The 23,351-nt window shown below is 36.2% G+C and overlaps 1 pseudogene; it reads right to left on the reverse strand.

The window, feature by feature from the left end:
• Positions 1 to 644: 644 nt before the first annotated feature.
• Positions 645 to 16,576, reverse strand: LOC120182463 (annotated as a pseudogene).
• Positions 16,577 to 23,351: the final 6,775 nt, after the last annotated feature.

Consider the following 23,351-nt stretch of genomic DNA (forward strand, 5'->3'; position numbering starts at 1 on the left):
AGAACAAAAACATACACTTCTGATGCCTAGGAGTTCCCCAAAGAAAACAGAACTTCTGAGAGAAGGTGCTCTGCATCAAACAGAATTGCCAACAAAATGGACGACAATAGCTGACGAATATACTCACATAAATTATATATAACCAGTTTTACATGTTGCATATTCATAATTGAGTTTCTTCATTATGAGTTTTTAAAGGTCAAGAGCATGGAAGACACAGAAGTCAGTCCTTGACAGTAACACTTACTTGAAAGGTGTGAGGCTAACGGTCAAATTCTTCACAGCTCTACCAGCTATAATAAGTTTAGTTTCTACAGCAGCAACTTTGTTACAAAAAGACTAAAAGAGGTTATCAAATAATTAGGGTTGCTTTAGTTCAGTTTCTTTCTGTTTTAAAACTCATTTATCTTCTCTGTTAAATGATTTCCGATCTTAAATCTATAAACTGATGTGTAAATTACCCCAACACTATGATCTTAAGATTGAAAAAGATAACAACATAGAAAATTTTCAGATTTATATCATGATGGATACATGTTAAAGGTCGAGTCAACAACTGGCTCAGCCAGATTCAGTTAGAAAGTAGGAAAAACATATTTCCGTTGTCAACAACCATCGTTGCTCTGAGAAAAGGCAAAAGGTTCTCACCAATGCAGATCATGTTCTGCCGGTATTCCAAGACAGTGATAGAATAATCCCAAGGCAAGTGCCAATTTGAGACAGTGCCGAGTGAACCCCTGTATTTCGTTGGGGCAACCTACAGGGAATGAACAGAAAATGAATAACATATAAAACGGAATATTCTCTCCCCAAATTTCATAAAAGAAACAGCAAGTTTTATCAAGCAAAAGCTTTAACCAAAATGTTCAGAGTTAGAAAAAGCTTCTTCCTGTTCATTTTACCAATTTAATGCGTTAAAAGCATCTAAATCACATTTTATAATCATTAATTAGAGCAGAATAAGATAGTCAACCTACAGATAGATGACAACATAACATGAAATCTCCAAAAATTTACCTGTCAATGACAATTTATGTACAGTATTTTTATACTGAATACCCACTTTTACTCCTTTTACATACATTATACATGGCAGGCTTAGGATAAAATAAGAAGAAAAGGCACTGGAACCTTTTTTAACATTTGAAGAGTAAAGAGGAAAAAAAGATCCCCTTGCTCCATTTTCAACTAAAGAGGAAAATTCCAGATGTTATGAGGTATAAATAAAATTCAAAACCTAGAAGACGGCACACATATCATGAAACAGCACCTCGGAAATATAAATTGGAACAAGAACTGTGTTCACACCAATACCAAGGCCAACTATAAATCTTCCCAGCAGTATTTCATTTAAGGAATGTGCTTGCGCACTGTCAAAATTGAAAAGAGTCAATCATGATAAAATAATTATTAATAATGAAATAAAAAAGAAGAAAAACTGTTTAAGTAAAACAGATTTCTATATAGAGTCCAGATTCTAAGGGCAGACTTACAGCAGAAACGTCAATGAAAACGGAACAACTTAACTAAAATAAATAGAACAAAACCATATGTTTCAACCTTGTATTATGCACCCTCTGAAGCAGTTCATTCTGTTGTTCATATGAAAGCGTTGCATGTAAGAAGCATTAAGTACTTTGGCAGTCAAGTAAAACCAAAAACAAATATGAAAATATAAATCATTCCTAGCGGCTCTTCTCCAAGAGAACAACAAAAATAATGATTCTGATGTACTTATCAGTAACAGAAGTAATATTTTACGGTAAGCTCAAAATGCAATTGAAGGGTTAAGATATAAATTGGTTTGCATTTATAAGAACACTTTCAAACAGAAAATAAAAGAAGCAGACATAATATGCGTCCTACAAGTCACACCATGATAAATAGAGACAGGACGTAAAGCACACAAAATAAATTAACGAGTGCAAAAATGGTTATTGTAATGTTCAATAACAACTCCGTAGCCATCTACTCCAATTTGGAACTAATTCACCTCTGAGTTTCACTTGGTATAAACTATAGAGAAGAGATAAAATGCATCATTAGGATTGCGCAGTGTGTATACGCTATTCTCACCTCACAATTGCACCAAGAATCAATGGTTTTGTGTCAATCTGAAAAGTCCGGCGACAACCAAGTTTGTCCACCATTGAGCCACAACTTATGCTTCCAATAAAAGCTCCAGCAATGAATATGCTCACCACAAGCTCCTCAGAATTGGATCTCCTTCAAAACCAAGTTCTCTTGCAATTGAAATGATTGGACCATTCATTACTCTGAAGAACAAAGAAAGTAACTTTGTGAACTCAAACTCTTTGACAAACCAATTCTTCCAAGTTCCAACGAAATTATGCTTTAAAATAACATTAGCTCTCAAATTACACCAATGTTATCTGGACTCGGAGGTGAGTACTGGATACATGTGTGTCCAACATGGGTATAACAAATCTTTTCTATTTTGTTCTTCGGTATATTTGAATAAGAGAAAATAACCTCAGTGACCAAAAATCCCATATAATATACGATTTTAACCAACTTTTTCCGGATTTGCCAAAATGACCAACAAAATCGCAATGCGATCGCTAATTCGCAACGCGATCTCCATTATCGCAAATTCGCGTTGCATTTTCGCAATGCGATAGTTGAAAATCGCGTTGCGATAGTCTACAGTATCGTTGCGATTTTCCCAATTCGCAATGCGAATAAGTAAATCGCAACGCGAATTGGGAAAATCGCAATGCGATACTGACTATCGCAATGCGATAATAAAAAATCGCAACGAGATACTTACTTTCGCAACGCGATACTGACTTTCGCAACGCGATTTACATAGCGCCATTCGTATTAACGCGTATTTTTTTTCAAATTCCAAACACGTATTTTTTCTTAATAAATCGGAAAATGAACCGTCCACAGTAATCGCAACTCATAACCTCAAACCCAAAAACACAACACTCAGTCCCATCTCCATCTCTCACTCTCTACGGCGAAATCCGTCCCCATCTCCGAAGATTTCCGTCCCCATCGCCGGCGAAATCCCTCACAACCATTCACAGTCAAAAATCCCTCACAATCATTCAGAAATGGAAAATCAACCTCCGAGGGTTAGTTTTTTTTATTTTTATTTTGAAAATTTTGCATTATTTTAGGTTTTTCATATTGAGATTGATGATAAGTTTACTGGTAATTTCAATAATAGATTAACCATTTCACTTAGATTTCTTATTAAATTCATTCGATTGCTGCCAATACTGCTAAACTGTTTAGCCTGTGAAGTTAGTATTTGTCTTTGCTTTGTCTTTTGGTTGAAGTAATGCAGAAGAAGAATAGTTTCGAGAATGAAAATCGCAACGCGGAAATAACTATCGCAACGCGAAACCAAAATCGCATTGCGATTTTCATTTCGCGTTGCGATTTTTATTTCGCGGTTGCGATTTTCATTTCGCATTGCGATTGTCTGGTCGCGATAGTCATTTCGCGTTGCGATTCTCTCGTTGCGATAGTCATTTCCGCGTTGCGATTCTCATTATCTCGTTGCGATTTTCATTTCAACCAAAAGACAAAAACAGTGTTGCAAATTTTAGTTTCAAGAATAAACTACTATTTATGTTTATTGTTTTGTTTTTGGTATATCTTGACAGTGTAATTTTTGGTATATCTAACTTGGTATGTTTATTGTTTTTTTGTAGAAATTTTTTTCGGCTTCATTGACATTAAGGAATAAAGTTAGCCTAGCCACTACAATTGCTTCGAAGCTTTCACCTGCACAAAGAAAATTGTTTGAAGAAACCTGCTTTGGGCCATGGCTGAGAGTACAGCATCCGGGTGGAGATGCTAGTTTGACCCATTTGTGGCTTCAGACCATGACTAGCGATCTACCCGACAGTATACAACGTGGTGAGGAAGAGATATGGTTTCATTTTCCACCGGCGTATACTTGTTTTGGACGGAAGGAGTTCTGCTTAATCACTGGTCTACGATTTGGACACGATGATGTAGGTCGGTACACTCGTCATATCACCCGCCTATCATGGTTATCCAGGGTTTTTCCTGATGAGTCAATAGAGAAGCCGAACTTACACGTCGACGACATGAAGAAATTGTTTAATAAGAAATATGGTTTTACTCGGATGAATGACATCGATGTTGTCCGAGTATGCCTTCTACTACTTTTGTATGCCGGCTTTCTAGGCAGAGAGGCCAGACAACCTATTCCTCAGGAGCTAATATTATTGGTAGAGGACCTAAATGCATGGAATCTGTTTCCGTGGGGTTCGTATATATGGAAAGCTACCTGGACTAAGTTGTCGTCTGCCTTTGATGACCGCAAAAGTTTGCGGGGCGATGGGTCGAAATACACTTTGTCAGGCTTTGTTTGGGCCTTTAAGGTAAGAATTTCTATATAATGTTTTCAAAATTATAATTAATTATTTAACAATTACTAATGTTTGTTATTATATTGTTTGTAGATTTGGATATTCGAGGCTTTCCCCAGCATGCAGACATATGCATTAAAATCCTCAGATGATATTCATAGGGCTATTTCCTGGAAGAGGAAACGTATGTTGGATTGGGAAGACTTAATACCATATGCGACAATAAATAATGTAAGTTAACACAAATACTATCATATATAAACAAGTTATTAATAGTAGACGTTTAACTTTGTTTTAGTTTTTATATTTTTAGGAGGCCAACACTCCATTAATGAGACTGACACCCACGGAGGCTGAGCTTGCCACTGATTGGTGGCAAGCTAGTCAGCGTTTTTTTGATGGCACGAATGATGAGCAGCCTCCACTTCCTCCACTTCGAGAGCCATCACCTCACCCAGAGCCATCACCTGATCGACCCGACTATACACCTCTACAACGAGAGCCATCACCTATCCCGTCACATCATCGAGTCTCTTCTCCACCATCACCTCATGATAGGCGACCGACAAAGATGCCACGACTTCTATCTCCCTGTTCTCCACCTCCACGGGATGAGTCAAGGGAGTTACGTGATGAGGTCAATGCCTTGCGTGAGGAGATCGGTACTCTACGCGATAACGATGGTACATGGCGTGTGGAGGTGTCTACTTTACGTGGTGAGGTTTCCGCTCTACGTGAGATGGTAGTATCGTTGCAGAATGAGGTTCATACTCTACGCATCGAGGTAAGTTTAAGATTTTCCATTTTTAACTTGATGATAAATTTACTCGTAATTTCACTTAAATTAATCATTTCACTTAGATTGCTTAGTAAATTTATTCGGTTGCTGCCAAAACTGCTAAACTTTTTACTTTAACACTGTGAAGTTAGTATTTGTCTTTGTTTTGTCTTTTGGTTGAAAGTTTGAAATATATTTATCTTTGTTTTCACTGTTTAAATATCATGTCTGTTTATTTACTGATATTTGTATTTTTATTTAGCGGACCGATAAGGTGGATGCTTTACGTCGGGTTTTTCTTGCACGACAGAGTTCACGCATCAGACGGCGTGCACGTGCTATTAAGTCTCCGTATACCCTAATAGTGCGAAGACACCGCAAGAAGAAGCCCGACTCGCCTATCATCCCTCAAGAGTCCACTCCTATCGTTGAAGAGGCCCCTATCATTCCTCGAGAGTCCACTCCCACCGTTCAAGAGGCCACTGTCATCGTTGAAGAGGTCTCTCCCACCATTCAAGAGCCCGATTCACATGGCGTCATATGTAGGATTCTTGAGAAACCCTCTGACGTGCCAGACATGATGGATTCAAGTTGGCTCTCGTATGAGTTACCGGCCAGTACCATACCGGTATCTGAAGAGGAGAGGAAACAACTACCGGACACAATTCTGGATAACACCCTTTGGGCTAAGACCGCAGTTGATTTTTATCTACATGAGCGAAGCCAGGGGTGTTTCACTAACATATGCAAGCTCAATGATGATATCTATTTGTTGCTTGATCGGTCTTGGTGGGGCGTATTATTAGGGGTCGAAGACAATGGCTATTTCGATGGAGGGGTAAGTCTTATATTTTTCTTATATTTTCATTTGATTAATTTGTTTAAAAATTAATGTAATTCACTAATATATGTATTTTTTTTGTAAAATAGCATATCGATGCGTGGGTGTCACGTCTACTAATAATTAGGAAACTTAAGGAAAATAAAAGAAATACACGGTATACAATAATGCCAACGGCTTTTAACGCAGTTCACTTGAAGAATCAATGAGATGAATCATTTGCGTTGGGCAATGGACAAGCTAAACTTTATCTTGCATGGTGGGAGGTCGATAAGGTTAGTGTTTATTTTAGATTGAGTTTAAAGGTATTCATAAATAAGTGCGCAAATGAATGAATTATTACTTATGATTGCAGGTGTTTATCCCTGTTTTGGAACGTAACCATTGGCTTCTCGTCGAGCTTCAGATCCCATCCCTTAAGGCAATAGTATATGACAGCATGATAAATTACATATCATTGGCTGATTTAAGAGATATTATTAAGGGATGGAGCTCTTATTTGGCTAAATACTTGGATGCGATAAATTATTGGACTCGTTCTGGAAACAAGAAGCCAAAGAAGCTCAATATTGCAGTTAGCAGAGACGAGACCGCACCACAACAAACGAAAGGACCCAGAGGGGATTGTGGTCCTCTCGTATGCTTGGCGTTGGACCGTTTGATTACAGGAAGTATAAAGTATCTACCTCCCACCGATATAGATAGAGCTGCAGTAGGCTTGTGGTTTCGACATTATATGGCTAGATCGATATATACGAGACGCTGCCTACCTGCATCCGCGTTATAAAAATGTCCATAAACAATTGGTATGTTTATAGGCTTGTGGTTTGAAAATGTTTGGTTAAGTACCTAGAATTCAATAATTTGCTGTTTGTAGGTTTTAGATGTGTAGAAAGTGTTGTTTGAGCAAATGTTTGGTTTATGCAGGTTAATCTCAGAAGTGAGCTGCGTGAAAATGATGTATGGCTGAAAAAGTTGATTCAATAGTAGAAGTGTTATTTTCTCTAATAATTATTGCTTATTTTTTGATTGTTTAATTGATTTGTAAAAGGTGATTTGTAAAAGTTGATTTGTTTAATTGATGTTAACATAATTCTTATTTGTGCTTGTTTAATTGATTGAAATGTAATGGTTGATTTTGTTGATTTCAATCTGCATTATGTTGAAGGCAAAAAGTACTATCACAATGCGAAATGAAAATCGCAACGAGAGAATCGCAATGCGAAAATGAAAATCGCAACGCGAAATTAAATTCGCATTGCGATTTTCATTTCGCATTGCGATTCCCTCGTTGCGATTTTCATTTCGCATTGCGAAATTAGCGTTGCGATTTTCATTTCGCATTGCGATTCTTTCGTTGCGATTTTCATTTCGCATTGCGATAGTAATTTCCGCGTTGCGATGGACATTAAGATGATTGCCTATTAAGTGATAACAACTGGAAAAGATCATAGCAATTTTCAAACTCAAGTTACTAATACATGTCTAACTGAAAATGTTAAAAGTTCACACATAAAATCTACATAATACAACGTTTGCATTTAAAAATCACCTAAGTTAACAGTCCCAAAAGGTGAAACCAGTTGTGATTGGGATTTTAAAGATGATTGCGATTTTGATTGCCTTTTTCTTGACACCATATGAGCTTTGGATTTTGATGATGATCCATATTTTGGTAGAGGAAAAAATGATTGTGATGGCACTGGTGATCCACATGTCAACCTTGTATGACCACTTTCCTTGCACCGACTACATGTCGATCTCTTCTTCTCTTCACCCTTAGACGGTATACGATCGTGACTTTTTGGTCAGCCAGGTAGCCTTCTGTCCATGGTTGGTGGCAAAACTGTTTGTAAGTCATCTGGTATGTCCCACTCATAAGGATGTGAAATAGGGTAGACAATCTCGGCATAAGTCTGTCGATATACTTCTGTAGTGTAGCAATCCATAGCGTATGTGCTTGAATCATCTTGGTTTAGATGAAGAGCAACTTTTATAACATGGCCACATGGATAACCAGATGTTTTCCATTTCATACAACTACACGTCCTTGCATTTAGATCGACAAGCCCATTTAAGTTATTATCCAGTACTTCAAACAAAGTGTTTGAACATGGTTCAACTCTCCATGACGTTGACTTCACAACACGTTTCGTTATCTTTTTTTCAGTCCATGGTGTAACACGATGTTCCAATGTTCCTGTAAATTTAAATAAATAATACTTAGTAAAATATATGATAAGTTACGAATTCAAAGAAATAATACCTGCATGGTTTCTTTTCTTGTAGTACCACTGTTGAATAGAGGCTCGAAAAAACTCCATTAACATAGTAATGGGTAATTTTTGGGAATGACGACTTAGAGCGTTAATTGATTCTGCACTATTAGACGTCATGAAACCATATCTTGCTCCAAGTTGATGTACTCTTGACCATCTTTCAAACCCGACATCTTCTAGTGTTTGAGCACACTGAGGCAAAACACGTCTTAAACAGTTTATATGCTTATTGAAATCCACTTCCCGATAAGCCTTTACAGCCTTCCAGTATGTCCATTTGTGCTTTTTTATACCAGCAGACCTTGATTTTAGATTTCTATACAAATGAACACCACAAAGTCCATGAAAAGCATCTGGGAAACACCTTCTAACAGCGTTGTCAATTGAGTTTGCCCTATCGGATATGATTGTCAGATTGCTAATAGGACCTATGCAATCCCTAAGATGCCCCATAAACCATGTCCATGAATCAGAGGTTTCAAATTTGCCAACCCCGTAAGCTATTGGCAATATCCCATTGTTAGCATCCATGGCTACTGCTAATAAGTTTACTCCAAGGTATCGACCTTTCAAATGTGCTCCGTCAACTATAATAACTGGGCGCATGCAAGTAATAAACAAACGAATCTACAAAATAATATACACAAGAAATATAATCATTTAAATTTTAAATGCATGTAACTAACAGAAATGAGTCAACAGAATTATATTGATTTACTAACCGCAGCACCAATGGCGATAAACAGCAACTCAAAGCGTCCATCTCTATCTGTTTTGATATGAGTTACCGACCCAGGATTTTTCAGCTTTAAATTGTGACAATAAGCCGGCAGTTGGGCAAACGATGCTTCTGGCGACCCCCTCAACAATTCCAAGGCATAACATTTGGCTCTCCAAGCTTGAGAATATGATATACTAATCTTGAACCGAGCATTCATGTCAGTCATAATTTCATGTCCCCGATATACCCTGCCATTCAAAAACATTAACTCAGCCAGAAAACCACCCAACACCTTTTTGTTTGCCTGTCTATGGTGAGGAAAAACTTGGGTTCTTGAACATGTATGTTTATCAATAAAAGTCCTAACTTGAAACATTGCGCAATCTTTTATCCTCTTTGCAATCATACACCACGTACAGTTTTTTTCAATCGTACACCTTGTTTCGAAACGATCTTTGCTTGATTTGTTAACTTTTAGTTGATAGCCATCTTCCACACATTTCGTATACAAAGCTATCTTCAAGTCTTCCTTTGTATCAAAACAATCATCTTTCTTGATACGAATAACTTTTGTGTAACAATCAACTGCTTTCTTTGCCAACTCTTCTTCCGGTAACTGAAGTAATTCTGGCATATTCCAGTTATACTCCCGTGGCATTTTCTTTTCTTCGGGGACTTTTTCTTCTTCAGGATTATATGAATTACAGAATGGATGTTCAACATGTTCATTCACAGTAGTAACTTCCTCCTCATTATCATCAACAACATCTTCCTCAGCAACGGGTGTTTCATCATCAAAATTCGGGTATTGACCAATATCAAAATCATTACACGCAGGGTCTGTTTCTTCTTCTGAAACATCATCAAAATCCGTGTATTGACCAATATCAAAGTCCGGGTATTGACCAAGATCAAATTTCAAATACTGACTAGTACTCACAATTTTTTCTCTTGGCTCATCATCGTCTAATTAGTCAATACGAAAACCGGAATTTGGTGTTGAAAGTTGATTTGGATTTGGATTAGAGAAAGGTTGTGGGTTTTTTGACCCACTTAGTTGATTACTACCCGCTACTGACCCAACAATACTACTTCTAGGTTCAACAACATACAATGTAACATCATCACTTGAAACATTAATGTAAGCAATGAATCGTTCAACATCTTCATTGTCGGTTAACAAATAAACTTTACCATTTCTCTGATAAGATAGCCTAAATCCACTTAGGGGCTCTAAATTCAATTTCTTTGAAACACGTAACATTAGGGTTTCATAAGTTAACTTCTTTAATGACAGTTTTAGTTGAAGATTCATGGGTAAAGGCATATATTGTAAAACACCATGAACATTCTCCCATGACCCTCCAAAACACAAATCTATCCAAACATGATCAACATTAGATGATTTCATGGTTGTAACTAAACAAACGAGATGCGAAACTAAGACCTGTTGCCGGATGGGGAAGGATGTCGTTGGATATTGGAACGAATGTCGCCGGAGAGAGTGATAGATGAAGATGGCATGAGTTGCGATTTAGGGATTTAGGTTATGAGTTGTTACTGCTGCGTATATATATACACTCAAAATTTGGCTTGCGAAACTAAAACCTGTTGCGAACTTTGAAACTCGCATTGCGATTCTGTATTATCTCGTTGCGAAAGTCAGAATCGCGTTGCGAAAGGCAATCATTTGACCATCGCAATGCGAAATGCAAATCGCAACGATAGAATCGCAATGCGAAATGAAAAAGGCAACGAGGATTAACATGCATAAACTTTTAACAATTATTATTGAATTCTAGGTACTTAACCAAACATTTTCAAACCAAAAGGAGTATATATGTTAACAAAACTTGCATTATGTGTATTTTATGTGTGCACTTTTAACATTTTCAGTTAGGCATGTATTAGTAACTTGAGTTTGAACATTGCTATGATCTGTTCAGTTGTCATCACTTATTAGACATTCATTTGACTATCGCAACGCGAAAATGGCTATTGCAACGCGAAAATGGTTATCGCAACGAGAAAATCACAATGCGAAATGAAAATCGCATTGCGATTTTCTCGTTGCGATTTTCATTTCGCATTGCGATTTTCATTTCGCATTGCGATTTTCTCGTTGCGATAGCCATTTCGCGTTGCGATAGTCTGTTTTGCCTTCAACATAAAGCAGATTGAAAATCAACAAATCAACTATTACATTTCAACACAAATTATGTACACATCAATTAAACAAATCAAGATTTACAAATCATCTTTTACAAATCAATTAAACAATCAAAAAATAATAATAATTCTTATTTCTTCATCAATTATTGAATCAATGAATCAACAACTTTGTGACCCCGTACATCCATTTCACGCAGCTCACTTAAGGATTAACCTGCAGAAACCAAACATTTGCTCAAACAAGACTTCCTACACATCTAAAACCTACAAACATCAAATTATTGAATTCTAGGTACTTAACCAAACATTTTCAAACCAAAAGGAGTATATATGTTAACAAAACTTGCATTTGACTTACCAATTAACAATGGACACTTTCATAACGCGGATACAGGTAGGCAGCGTCTCGAATATATTGCTCTAGCCATATAATGCCGAAACCACAAGCCTACTGCAGCTCTATCTCTATCGGTGGGAGGTAAAAACTCTGTGCTTCCCGTCGTCAAACGCGCCAAGCAAAGGCATACGAGAGGACCACAATCCCCTCTGGCTCCCGGCGATTGCTGTGGCGCAGTCTCATCTCTGACAACTGTGACATTGAACTTCTTTGGCTTATTGTGTCCAGAATGACTCCAATACTTAATCCCATCCAAGAATTTAGCCAAATGAGAGCTCCATCCCTTGAAAATATCTCTCAAATCAGACAGTGATATGTAATTGATCATGCTGTCATACACTATTATCTTCAGGGATGGGAGCTAAAGTTGGACGAGAAGCCAGTGACGACGTTCCAAAACAGGGATAAACACCTGCGATCATAAGTAATAATTCATTTATTTGCGCACTTATTTATTAACACCTTTAAAAAATTTAAAAAATTAACACTAACCTTATCGACCTCCCACCATGCAGGATAAAGTTTAGCTTGTCCATTGCCCAACAAAAATGATTCATCTCGTTGATTCTTCAAGTGAACTGCGTGAAAAGCCGTCGGCATTATTGTATATAGTGAATTTTTTTTATTTTTCCTAAGCTTCCTTATTATTAGTAGACGTGACACCCACGCATCGATATGCTGTTTTACAAAAAAATACATATATTAGTGAATTACATTAATTTTTAAACAAATTAATCAAAATCATATATAAGACAAATATAGTCTTACCTCCCCATCCAATTAGCCACTGTCTTCAACCCCTAATAGCACACCCCACCAAGACCGATCAAGCAACAAAAACATTTCTTCGTTGAGTTTGCTGATGTCAGTGTAACACCCTTGGCTCCGCTCATGTAGATAAAAATCAACTGCGGTCTTAGCCCAAAGGGTATTATCCACAATTGTTTCCGGTAGTTATCTCCTCTCCACTTCAGATACCGGAAGGGTACTAGCCGGTAACTCATACGAGAGCCAACTCTCATCCATCATGTCCGGAACCGGTGGGGGTTTCTCAATACTTCGATATATTACCCCATGTGAATCGGGCTCTGGAATGGTGGGAGGGACCTCTTCAACGATGACAGTGGCCTCTTGAACGGTGGGGGGGAATCTTGAGGGAGAATAGGGGCCTCTTGAACGATTGGAGGGGACTCTTGAGGGATGACCGGTGAGTCAGGCTTCTTCTTGCGGAGTCTTCGCACCATTGGGGTGAACGGAGACGTAATAGCACGTCCACGCCGTCTGATGCGTGAACTCCGTCGTGCAAGGAAAACCCGACGTAAAGCATCCACCTTATCGGGCCGCTAAAAAAAATTAATACATAAATCAGTAAATAAACAGACATGATATTAAACAAAGAAAAATATGTTTCAAACTAGCATTGTATTCACCCAAATCATTATTCTATCATAGTTCACAAAATGCTCAGATAACATTCCAGAAGTAAGCACTTATATAAACATTTAAAAGGACAACATATATAAACATTCCAGAAGAAGAATAGTTTACTTTCGCAACACGAAACTTAAAATCGCAATGTGAAATGACTATCGCAACGCGGAAATGGCTATCGCAATGCGAAATGAAAATCGCAACGACAAAATCGCAACGCGAAATGAAATCGCAACGACAAAATCGCAACGCGAAACACAAATCGCATTGCGATTTTCATTTCGCGTTGCGATTTTGTCGTTGCGATTTCATTTCGCGTTGCGATTTTGTCGTTGTGATTTTCATTTCGCATTGCGATAGCCATTTCCGCGTTGCGATAGTCATTTTCGTGTTGCGAAAGTAAACTATTCTTCTTCTGCAAATTGAAACTTGAATGGATTGCATTACTTCAACCAAAAGACAAAAACAAAACCAAAAACAAATACTAACAAAAATAGATTGGCAGCAACCGAATGAATTACGAGTATGAAAAATCTTAAACTTACCTCGTTGCGTAGAGTATGAACCTCATTCTGCAACGATGCTACCATCTCACGTAGAGCGGCTACCTCACCGCGTAATGTAGACACCTCAACACGCCATGCACCATCGTCTTTGCGTAAAGTACCGACCTCCTCACGCAAGGCATTGACCTCATCACGTAACTCCCCTAACTCATCCCGTTGAGGTGGAGGTGGAGAACAGGGAGATAAACGTCGTGGCATCTTTGCCGGTCGCCTATCTTGCGGTGATGGTGGAGAAGAGGCTCGATGATGTGACAGAATAGGTGATGGTTGTCGTTGTGGAGGTGTATAGCCGGGTCGATCAGATGATGGCTCTGGGTGAGGTGATAGCTCTGGGCGAGGTGATGGCTCCCGAAGTGGAGGCTGCTCATCAACCGTTCCATCAAAAAAACGCTTACTAGCTTGCCACCAATCAGTGGCAAGCTCAGCTTCCGTGGGTGTCAGCCTCTGTAGAGGAGTGTTGGCCTCCTAACAATATAAAAGCTCAAACAAAGTTAAATGTGTACTAGTAATAACTTGTTTATAAACATATGGTAGTATTTATGTTAACTTACATTATTTATTGTCGTATACCGTAGTAAATCTTCCCATTGCAAGGTTCATTTCCTCTTCCAGGAAATAGCCCTGGGAATATTATTTGAAGTTTTTATTGCATATGTCTTCATGGCGGGAAAGGCCTCAAATATCCAAATCTACAAACAATATAATAACAAACATTAGTAATTGTTAAATAATTACTTATAATTTTGGAAACATTATATAAAAATTTTTACCTTAAAGGCCCAAATAAAGCCTGTCAAAGTGTATTTGGAACCATCGCCATGCAAACTTTTTCGATCATCCAAGGCAGACGATAACTTATTCCATGTAGCTTTCCATAAATACGAGCCCCACGGAAACAGGTTCCACGCATTTAGGTCTTCTACCAATTTGATTAGATCATTTGGAATAGGTTGTCTGGCCTCTCTGCCTAAAAAGCCGGCATGCAAAAGAATTAGAAGGCATACTCGGACAACGTCGACGTCATCCATCCGAGTAAAACCATCTTTATTATTCAAAAATCTTGTCAGGTCTTCTACGTGTAGACTCGGCCTCTCCAGCTCAGGAAAAACCCGGGATAGCCATGATGGACGGGTAATGTGTCTAGTGTACCGACCTACATCATCGTGTCCGAAGCGTAGACCGGTGATTAAGCAAAACTCCTCCCGCCCAAAACACGTATACACCGGTGGAAAATCAAACCATATCTCTTCATCACGACGTTGTATAGTCTCTGGTAGATCTCTAGTCATGGTTTGAAGAAACAGGTGTGTCAACATCGCATCTCCACCGGGATGTTGTACTTTCAGCCATGGCCCGAAGCATGTATCCTCAAACATTTTCTTTGTGCAGGTGAAAGCTTCGACGCAATTGTTTTGGCCAGGCTGACTTTATTTCTCAAGGTCAATTGAGCCGAATAAAAGTTCTACAAAAACAATAAACATACTAAATTAGATATACCAAAAACTACACTGTGAAGATATACCAAAAACAATAATAAACATAAATAGTAGTAGTTTATTCTTCAAACTTAAATATGCAACACTGTGAATTTCGTATTTGTCTTTGTTTTTTGGTTGAAGTAATGCAATTCATTCAAGTTTCAATTTGCAGAAGAATAATAGTTTCTGAAAATGAAAATCGCAACACGAAAATGACTATCGCAACGCGAAACTAAAATCGCGTTGCGATTTGCATTTCGCGTTGCGATTCTTGGTTGATTTAATAAGCAATCTAAGTGAAATGGTTAATCTATTATTGAAATTACCAGTAAACTTATCATCAATTTCAATATGAAAAACCTAATAATAATGCAAAAATTTCAAAAAGAAAATAATTAAAAAAACTAACCCTCGTTGGTTGATTTTCCATTTCTGATTGTGAGGGTGGCTCTGAGAGATTTAGATAGACGGATTTCGCCGGAGATGGGGACGGATTTCGTCGGAGATGGGTGAGAGAGTGAGAGATGGAGATGGGACTGAGTTGTGATTTTAGGTTTTAGGTTATGAGTTGCGATTACGGGATATACTGTGGACAGTTCAGTGTTCCAATATATTAATATTCATGTTTGGAATTTAAAAATAAAATACTTGGCCAGGATACTAATGGCGCTTTGAAAATCGCATTGCGATTATGTATTATCGCGTTGCGAAAGTCAGTATCGCGTTGCGAAAGTAAGTATCTCGTTGCGATTTTTTATTATCGCATTGCGATAGTCAGTATCGCATTGCGATTTTCCCAATTCGCGTTGCGATTTACTTATTCGCATTGCGATTTTCCCAATTCGCGTTGCGATTTTCCCAATTCGTGTTGCGATTTACTTATTCGCATTGCGAATTGGGAAAATCGCAACGATACTGTAGACCATCGCAATGCGATTTTCAACTATCGCATTGCGAAAATGCAACGCGAATTTACGATAATGGAGATCGCGTTGCGAATTAGCGATCGCATTGCGATTTTGTTGGTCATTTTGGCAAATCCGGAAAAAGTTGGTTAAAATCATATATTATATGGGATTTTTGGTCACTGAGGTTATTTTCTCTTTGAATAATCACATCCCATGCCTATGTCTGACACAAGTATTGGATATGGGTACTTTAGGAGTCCATGTATATGAATTCCTTCCATACAGTGCCAATAAAAATTTAAAACTCCAGAAGCAGATTTATGCATTAAAGAATAATATTTCGATGTCTAATTTCCTTGTTTATAGTTATTTATGACCCTAGTGAACATATCAATCAGCTGGTAACATAATTTCAAATTCCTCGACAACTAAAGAGTGAGCAACTAATTAGAAAGCATATATATATAGAGAGAGAGTAAAATCAATAAGAGCTGAAGTAAGCTCCAAATGCAACATTTACTTTTTCAAGGGGAGTACCCTTACCCTATGTGATAGCCGAAAAGGAAATTGGACATTGAAGCCACCAAAACGTGAGGGAAAGAAGGAAGCCATCCCTCGTCAGAGCTTTGATATTAATCTAGAAGGACCTTCAATTACCAAACGAGGTTGATCATTTATCATAAACTCTAAGATTCCATGATCTAAAAGACTTTGGACTCGATGTTTGAAGGCAAGGCAATTCTCAATGGTATGTCCTTGAGCTCCGGAATGATATTCACAATAAACGTTGATGTCATACAAATATGGATACGGAGGTTGCAATGGTTTCACATAATGAGGAGACGCTTCTTGTGCTTCAAGTAGATTCTCGTACAACTCCTTATATGATATAGGGATAACATCGAAATGAGAACCACCTTTTGTCCTGGATTGAACCTGAGTTTCAGACGTTGGGAGACGATTTCAGATTACATGTTTTCTTCCCATTTCTGGGAGCTTTTACAGTTGTCACCATATCCTAGGTATCTCCAGACAACTTGTGAATAAGAATACTGACTATCTGTAATTTCTCAAATTGGTTAGGATCAGAAGTCCCTTGCATATATGAAATTGCAGGGTTATATTTATTGAACTCTCTCTTTTTGTGCAAGAATATCTTTTCCTTTGGTCAAAACAGATATTCTACCCATCGTTTTGGACATTTGCTCTCTTATTTCTCGTATCTCCTTTTGCTCTTCAACGTACATACGATCTTTGGGTGCATAGCTCTCCTCTATCTTCAGAGTTCCCTCAGGATGCCATTCCTTGGCTTTGTCATAGTTTGTTTGATCATGAAACTTTCTGTCCATTTATGAAAATGTTTTGTCCATTTATGAAAACTTTTCAATTTGATGAACACTCTCTCGAATCAACACCTTCTAACCATGTCATAATTATGCAATGCAAACAAAAGAAATCAATATAAACAAGTTAGAGTAAAATAAAATGTATCTTCAAAATAGATAAAAATAAGAAAAAATAAAATGGTTAGTACCAATTAATGAAAATAAAAGATTCTATTTATCATAGTATCTAAATCCTAACCTCATGCTTTCTAGTTCCATCCTTTGTTTGAAAAAATTAACCTAATCGCATGATTACTAGTTCGCATGCATAAAAAAAATTAAAAAAAATTAGAACTTATTTCTCCTTTGTGTACACCTACGGACAGAGTGTCAATAATGTCTAAAATCGAATGAATTTCTAGGGTTTATTATATGCAAGGTTTCGGTTATAAGAGTAAAGGTACTTGAATTGTCCTTGTTGGTGCCCCCTTGGGCTGTCAAACCCTCAATCTTGGTCCATTACAGACTTAAGCGGATCGAGTTCAATTTGAGGGGACACATTTCTCTATGTTTGACACCGAGAATAAATTCTCACGAAGACATAGAGCATATGAAACCCGAAAGTTACTTGCTAGGTCTGACACGGAGAATAAATTCTCATGAAGACGTCACTTTCACTCCCACTTAAAAGGGAAAAGAGCTCAAGTATAGAACTTGTGTTTATGCAATGTATGTGTTGTGTGTGATGAGAAATGTTCACACAAATATTAATATCTAAGAAGCGATTAAATACAAACATAAATATACAAAGGTATAAAATAAATTGAAAGAAATCAAAAGAATCATAAATTAAATAAAACTGAATTCTTAATTTCTAACTATAGAGACAATGTATAATCGACTTAGGTTTGACCAGGTCCCCAGCGGAGTCGCCAAGCTGTCGTAACCGGTTTTCGCCTGGGCATGAATTTTTCCTTGGCGGAAAAGTATGTGAATAAATAAATGGTTTTTAACGAAAATATTTTGGAGTTGCCTTCGACCTTTTTTGGTAAGGTAGGTCGAATACCTAAAAATTATCTTTTAAAAGAGTTTTTAAGAAAAAACTATTTAAAAGATAAACTTATCTGCGTTTAACTAAAAATTTATTCTTTTTAGTAATAAACAGGGATTCGTGGTCGGTTACGTTTGGAGAAGGATTAACACCCCCACAATGCCCAAAATTGGTATCTATTGATTATAAATTGTCTCTATTCGTGGAAATTAAAGAATTTGAATATAAATTTAATTTATGATTCTCTTATTCCAGATTCAATTGCATAATTCTAAGGAAAATTAAAATATTAAAATAAAATTAAAGTAAATATATAAATACTTAGGGTTTTATAAGTAGGATATTAATTTATTTAGAAATATCAGAAAAGGATATCTAGTTACTTTAAGACAACCATTTTCTTTAATATTAAAAAATAAATAAATACTAATAATAATATGATAATTTTTCTTAAAATAATTTAAATAAAACTAGATTAAATATAATATTTTATTTATTTAAAAATATCAGAAAATGACATCTAGTTACTTTAAGACATCTCCTTTCTTAATATAAATAAATAAATATTATTATTTAATTAAATTATGAAATTATTCAAATTATATTATATTTCATATAAAATATTAGTGACTAAAACAAAAATAAAAAAAATAATTAAAGTACTATATTTAAAGTATTGAAAATAAAGGACAATAATAAAATAAAATTGCAATTAAATAATAACCAAAATAAAAGAAATTAAAACTATAGAATTAAATTGCAAAATATATAAAATTCATTGTCAAAAATGAAAATTATAAACATACCATGGATTAAAATATAACATATTAAAAGTAAAGGCTCTGTTGAGTTAATCTATTGACAGAATCGGCCAAGAGGGGGGTGAATTGACAATTAAAATTTTGTGGAAGCTTTTGCAGAAAATTGAAAATAATTGCACAACGATTTAGAGTGGTTCGACTTTCTCAATCAAAGTCTACGTCCACTACCTTAGCTATCCACACTAAGGATTTTCCAACAAATTCACTAATTTGTTCTTTCTTTTGAGGCCAAAGAGATAACCTTACAACACCCTCAAGAATATACCCCAATTCTTGAGAACACTCTTTCCCAAAGAGAAGATTACAAGTTTGCAAACTTACAAGGAAATCCTCAAAAGGTAGATTGTTTGCACAATTCTAGAACAAAGAAAAGAACACTCAAGAATGAATACAATTGAGTACAAGTAGTGTTCTTGAAAGCAAAATGAATATTGAATGAAAAATAGGCTTGAAATGCACAAACTTGAGGTTTGATGCTTTCTCTTTGATTCTCTCTTGATTCTAGTTTCTTGATGTTTCTTGTTGTTGATCAATGGCTTCTAAGCTTGTTTAAATACACCTTGAATCACTTCTGAACGTTGGGGATCATTAATGAAGTTATTGGAGCCGTTTAAGTGTGAAAACAGTTAATATTTCTGCTTGGAGCATGGGGGGAATCGGTTCCCCCTCATGGGGAATCGATTCCCTAAGTGTAAAATTCAAATATTCGACCGTTGAATAGTGGGGGGAATCGATACCCCCTGGGGGGAATCGGTTCCCTCCGAGCACATTGTTATTTCTCGGAGCAAAACCATTCAGGGGGGAATCGGTACCCCCTTGGGGGGAATCGATTCCCTCTGGACAAACTGTAATTTTTGGCTTTGAAACGGTTCGAAATACTTTGTAAAATTGTTTTGAAATTATTTTAAGATTAAAACTTAATTTTACACTTTAGTAAGGATTTAAAATGAACTTTGAAATACTTTGAGTAATATTTTGATATTCGATTTAATATATCGAATATGTTTAGAAAAGTCATTTTCAAAATTAAAATTCTTTTAATTTAATTTTTTATATCAAAACATCAAAATGTTTTCAACAATCTCCCCCTTTTTGATATAACAAAACATTTTAAGATTTTCTAATTTGAAAATGAATTTTAATTTTGAAAAATACTACTCCCCCTTACTTTAACACTTTCTCCCCCTTTTTGTTAAATCAAAAAGACCCTATAAAAAACATTTTAAACAAGAATTTTGAAAAACGTAAGCCAGTTGATTTATTAATATAAAGCTTAAGCTGCTAAGATCACAATCAAAAGAGAGGTTAGCCATTAGTTTCATAATCAATATTCATAAACATGTAATGGATAATTGGTCATATATGTCTAAAGATGCAAAATAATCACGAAATCCAAATCAAATGTATTAAACATAAGTTCGAACAACCAAAAATAAACAATCCAAAAAGCATTCAAAATATTTTAACAATAATGCAAATATCCAAGTTCAATCCAAACAAGCAAAGCAAAGATCAATGTTCAAGCATCCGTAGGAGGATCGGGAGGAGGGAAATGAGCTTGCATAGCTGCCATGTCATGAGTGAGTGCATCAATACGAGCGTTGGTTGCTTCATTGTTTGCACGCATCTCTCAGAGAATTTCCAATTGTTGAGCTTCCATAGTCGAGAAGTGAGATTCTATGGAAGTGAAGCGAGAATCCAAGGATGCATAATGGAAATCAAATGTCTCCATAAATGATTGAAAATATGGAGGCACTTGATCTTCTTGCTGAGCTTGTTCCTCGTGCTGCTCCGACTCATCGTCAGCTTTGTCAATATCTTGCATTAATTGTTCAAGCTCGGGATCGTCGTCAGCTTCTGGTGGAGCTTGTGAAGAACTAGCTCCCGAAGTAATCTCAGAAGATCGAACCCATTCACCGGTTTCTTTATTCTTGGTCCATCCCGATCTCGTTAAGGAAAGAAGATTGATTTGTTTTTTAAGAGGAAAGGAGACATCTAGACCAACTTTAAGCTCGACTTTAGAAAAAAGATTACTCATAATGCAACCATAAACTAGAGAAGAACAAAGTTTCTTATTTGGAACTAAGTTTACGGTTTCAACAATTTCAGCAAAAATAATCTCAGGAAGATTTATTTTAATATTGTTTTCAAAACAATGGAACCACCAAAGATCCAAAGCTCTAAGAGTAGAGTAACGACCTCTGGATGGTCGAAACCACCAAGTGATCATCAGATGAAGAAAATGCATGAAGATCTAAGACACTTGCACTATCCTTTCTTTTATATCGAGAACCTAATAACTGTTTTTCATTAGATAAACCATCATTATCTAATCCTAATGCATTAGCTATGTAAGTCGGGTCAAGATAGAAGTATTGTCCTAGAAGTTAGGAACGAACTCCTATGGTTTCAGATTGATTTCAGTTTTTAATACAAACAACATTAGAAAAAAAGATACGAACAAGCTGATGATAAACCTTAGGTTCAAGATCACAAAGTTTATCAAATTTCCATTCTCGTAAGATAAGAAGATATTTAAAATTGATATCAATCATAGCTTGAAGAGATGGGATACATTCATCTCTAATTTTATACGAGTCAAAATACTGATAATACCAAAAACGATGATTTCTAGGACCAGGTTGATTGAAGCACGAGTTTTGGATAGTTAAATTAGGATCAATGGGATTAGGAATAGGATTTTGTGGGATAGGAGGAGGATTTACAGGAGGGTTTGATTGATGGTTTGAACGACTAGACCTAGCTCGTTTTGACATGGTTTAATAAATGAGAATAGTATGGATAACCTGCAATTTAGAAAAACACATGTATGCAATTCAATCAATCCTAAATCTCAATTGAGTCCTCAATATTTCAAGGTTCTCTAAAACAAATCTAATGGGCAAAGTTTTAAAAAAAATATTGAAAATAATGTTTGAAAAACACATGTATAGTTAACATGTAAATAATACAATTAATTCAAAACACAACAATTTAAAAATAATTTTTTTAAATATTTCAAAAATTAAAAAATTATTTGAAAAGTTGTGAGATTTTGATGAAATTGGTTGTAAAATATAGTTTATAAACACTGAAAAATCAATGCCCAATCATTATTTCAATCTAGAACTAAGTAAATCTAGTCCTATGTTCAAAAATTGACAAAATAGAAGTTTTAGAAAAATACATTGAAGATTTTCGGATTTTGTGAGAATGTGATGATTTTTGCACTAGTTTGATGATTCCAACAGGTTTAGGAGATGATATTTGAAGAGAATTCTGATTAAAAACGTTGTTTTGAGGTAAAATGGAGATAGAGAGAAAGTAGAGAGGAGAACGACGGCAAGAGGAAAAGAATAGGTTTTGAGAGAAAAAGGGTATTCTGGCCGTGTTATATCCAGAAACCCCAGGGGGTATCGATTCCCCTACAGGGGAGAATCGGTTCCCCTTCAAAGGAGGAATCGGTTCCCCTTCAAGGGGGTATTGATTCCCTCTGCCCTATAATTCAAAAATCTATATTTTAAACACTCAAAATGCTAAATTAATCTTCTCTAGTGGTATTGGCAACTCATATATCAAAAATTAATTATGTTCAATCAATCAAATTAATCCTTAAACTACATTTGAACATAAAGTTAATTTTTCATCAAGAATCATAAACTCCCCCTAACTAATAGCAATGAATGTAATCAGAAATTACTATCATAAGCATTTTTCATTTATTCTTTAAAGTTCTAAAATTATTTTAAACACTTAGTGAAGATAGGTCAGTTAAACCTAATTCTCTCCTAAGTGTCCAAAAACGTTCCTTGTCTAAAGGTTTTGTAAAGATATCCGCTAATTGATGCAAAGTATCAACAAATTCTAGAACTACATCTTCCTCAGTGACATAGTCTCTAATGAAGTGATGTCTTATTTCAATGTGCTTAGTTCTAGAGTGTTGGATGAGATTTTTAGTGAGACAAATAGCACTAGTATTGTCACACTTGATAGGAATGGTACCTACTTCAATTCCATAATCAAAACGTTGTTGTTTCATCCATAAAACTTGTGCACAACGACTACCAACTGAAATGTATTCGGCTTCAGTGGTAGATAATGCAACACAATTTTGTTTCTTTGAAAACCAAGAAATCAACATATTTCCAAGGAATTGGCAAGTACCGGAGGTGCTTTTCCTATCTAATTTGCATCCTCCATAATCCGC

Source organism: Hibiscus syriacus, unplaced genomic scaffold (assembly GCF_006381635.1).
Source record: "Hibiscus syriacus cultivar Baekdansim isolate YM2019G1 unplaced genomic scaffold, ASM638163v2 tig00112663_pilon, whole genome shotgun sequence".
NCBI classification, from domain to species: domain Eukaryota; kingdom Viridiplantae; phylum Streptophyta; class Magnoliopsida; order Malvales; family Malvaceae; genus Hibiscus; species Hibiscus syriacus.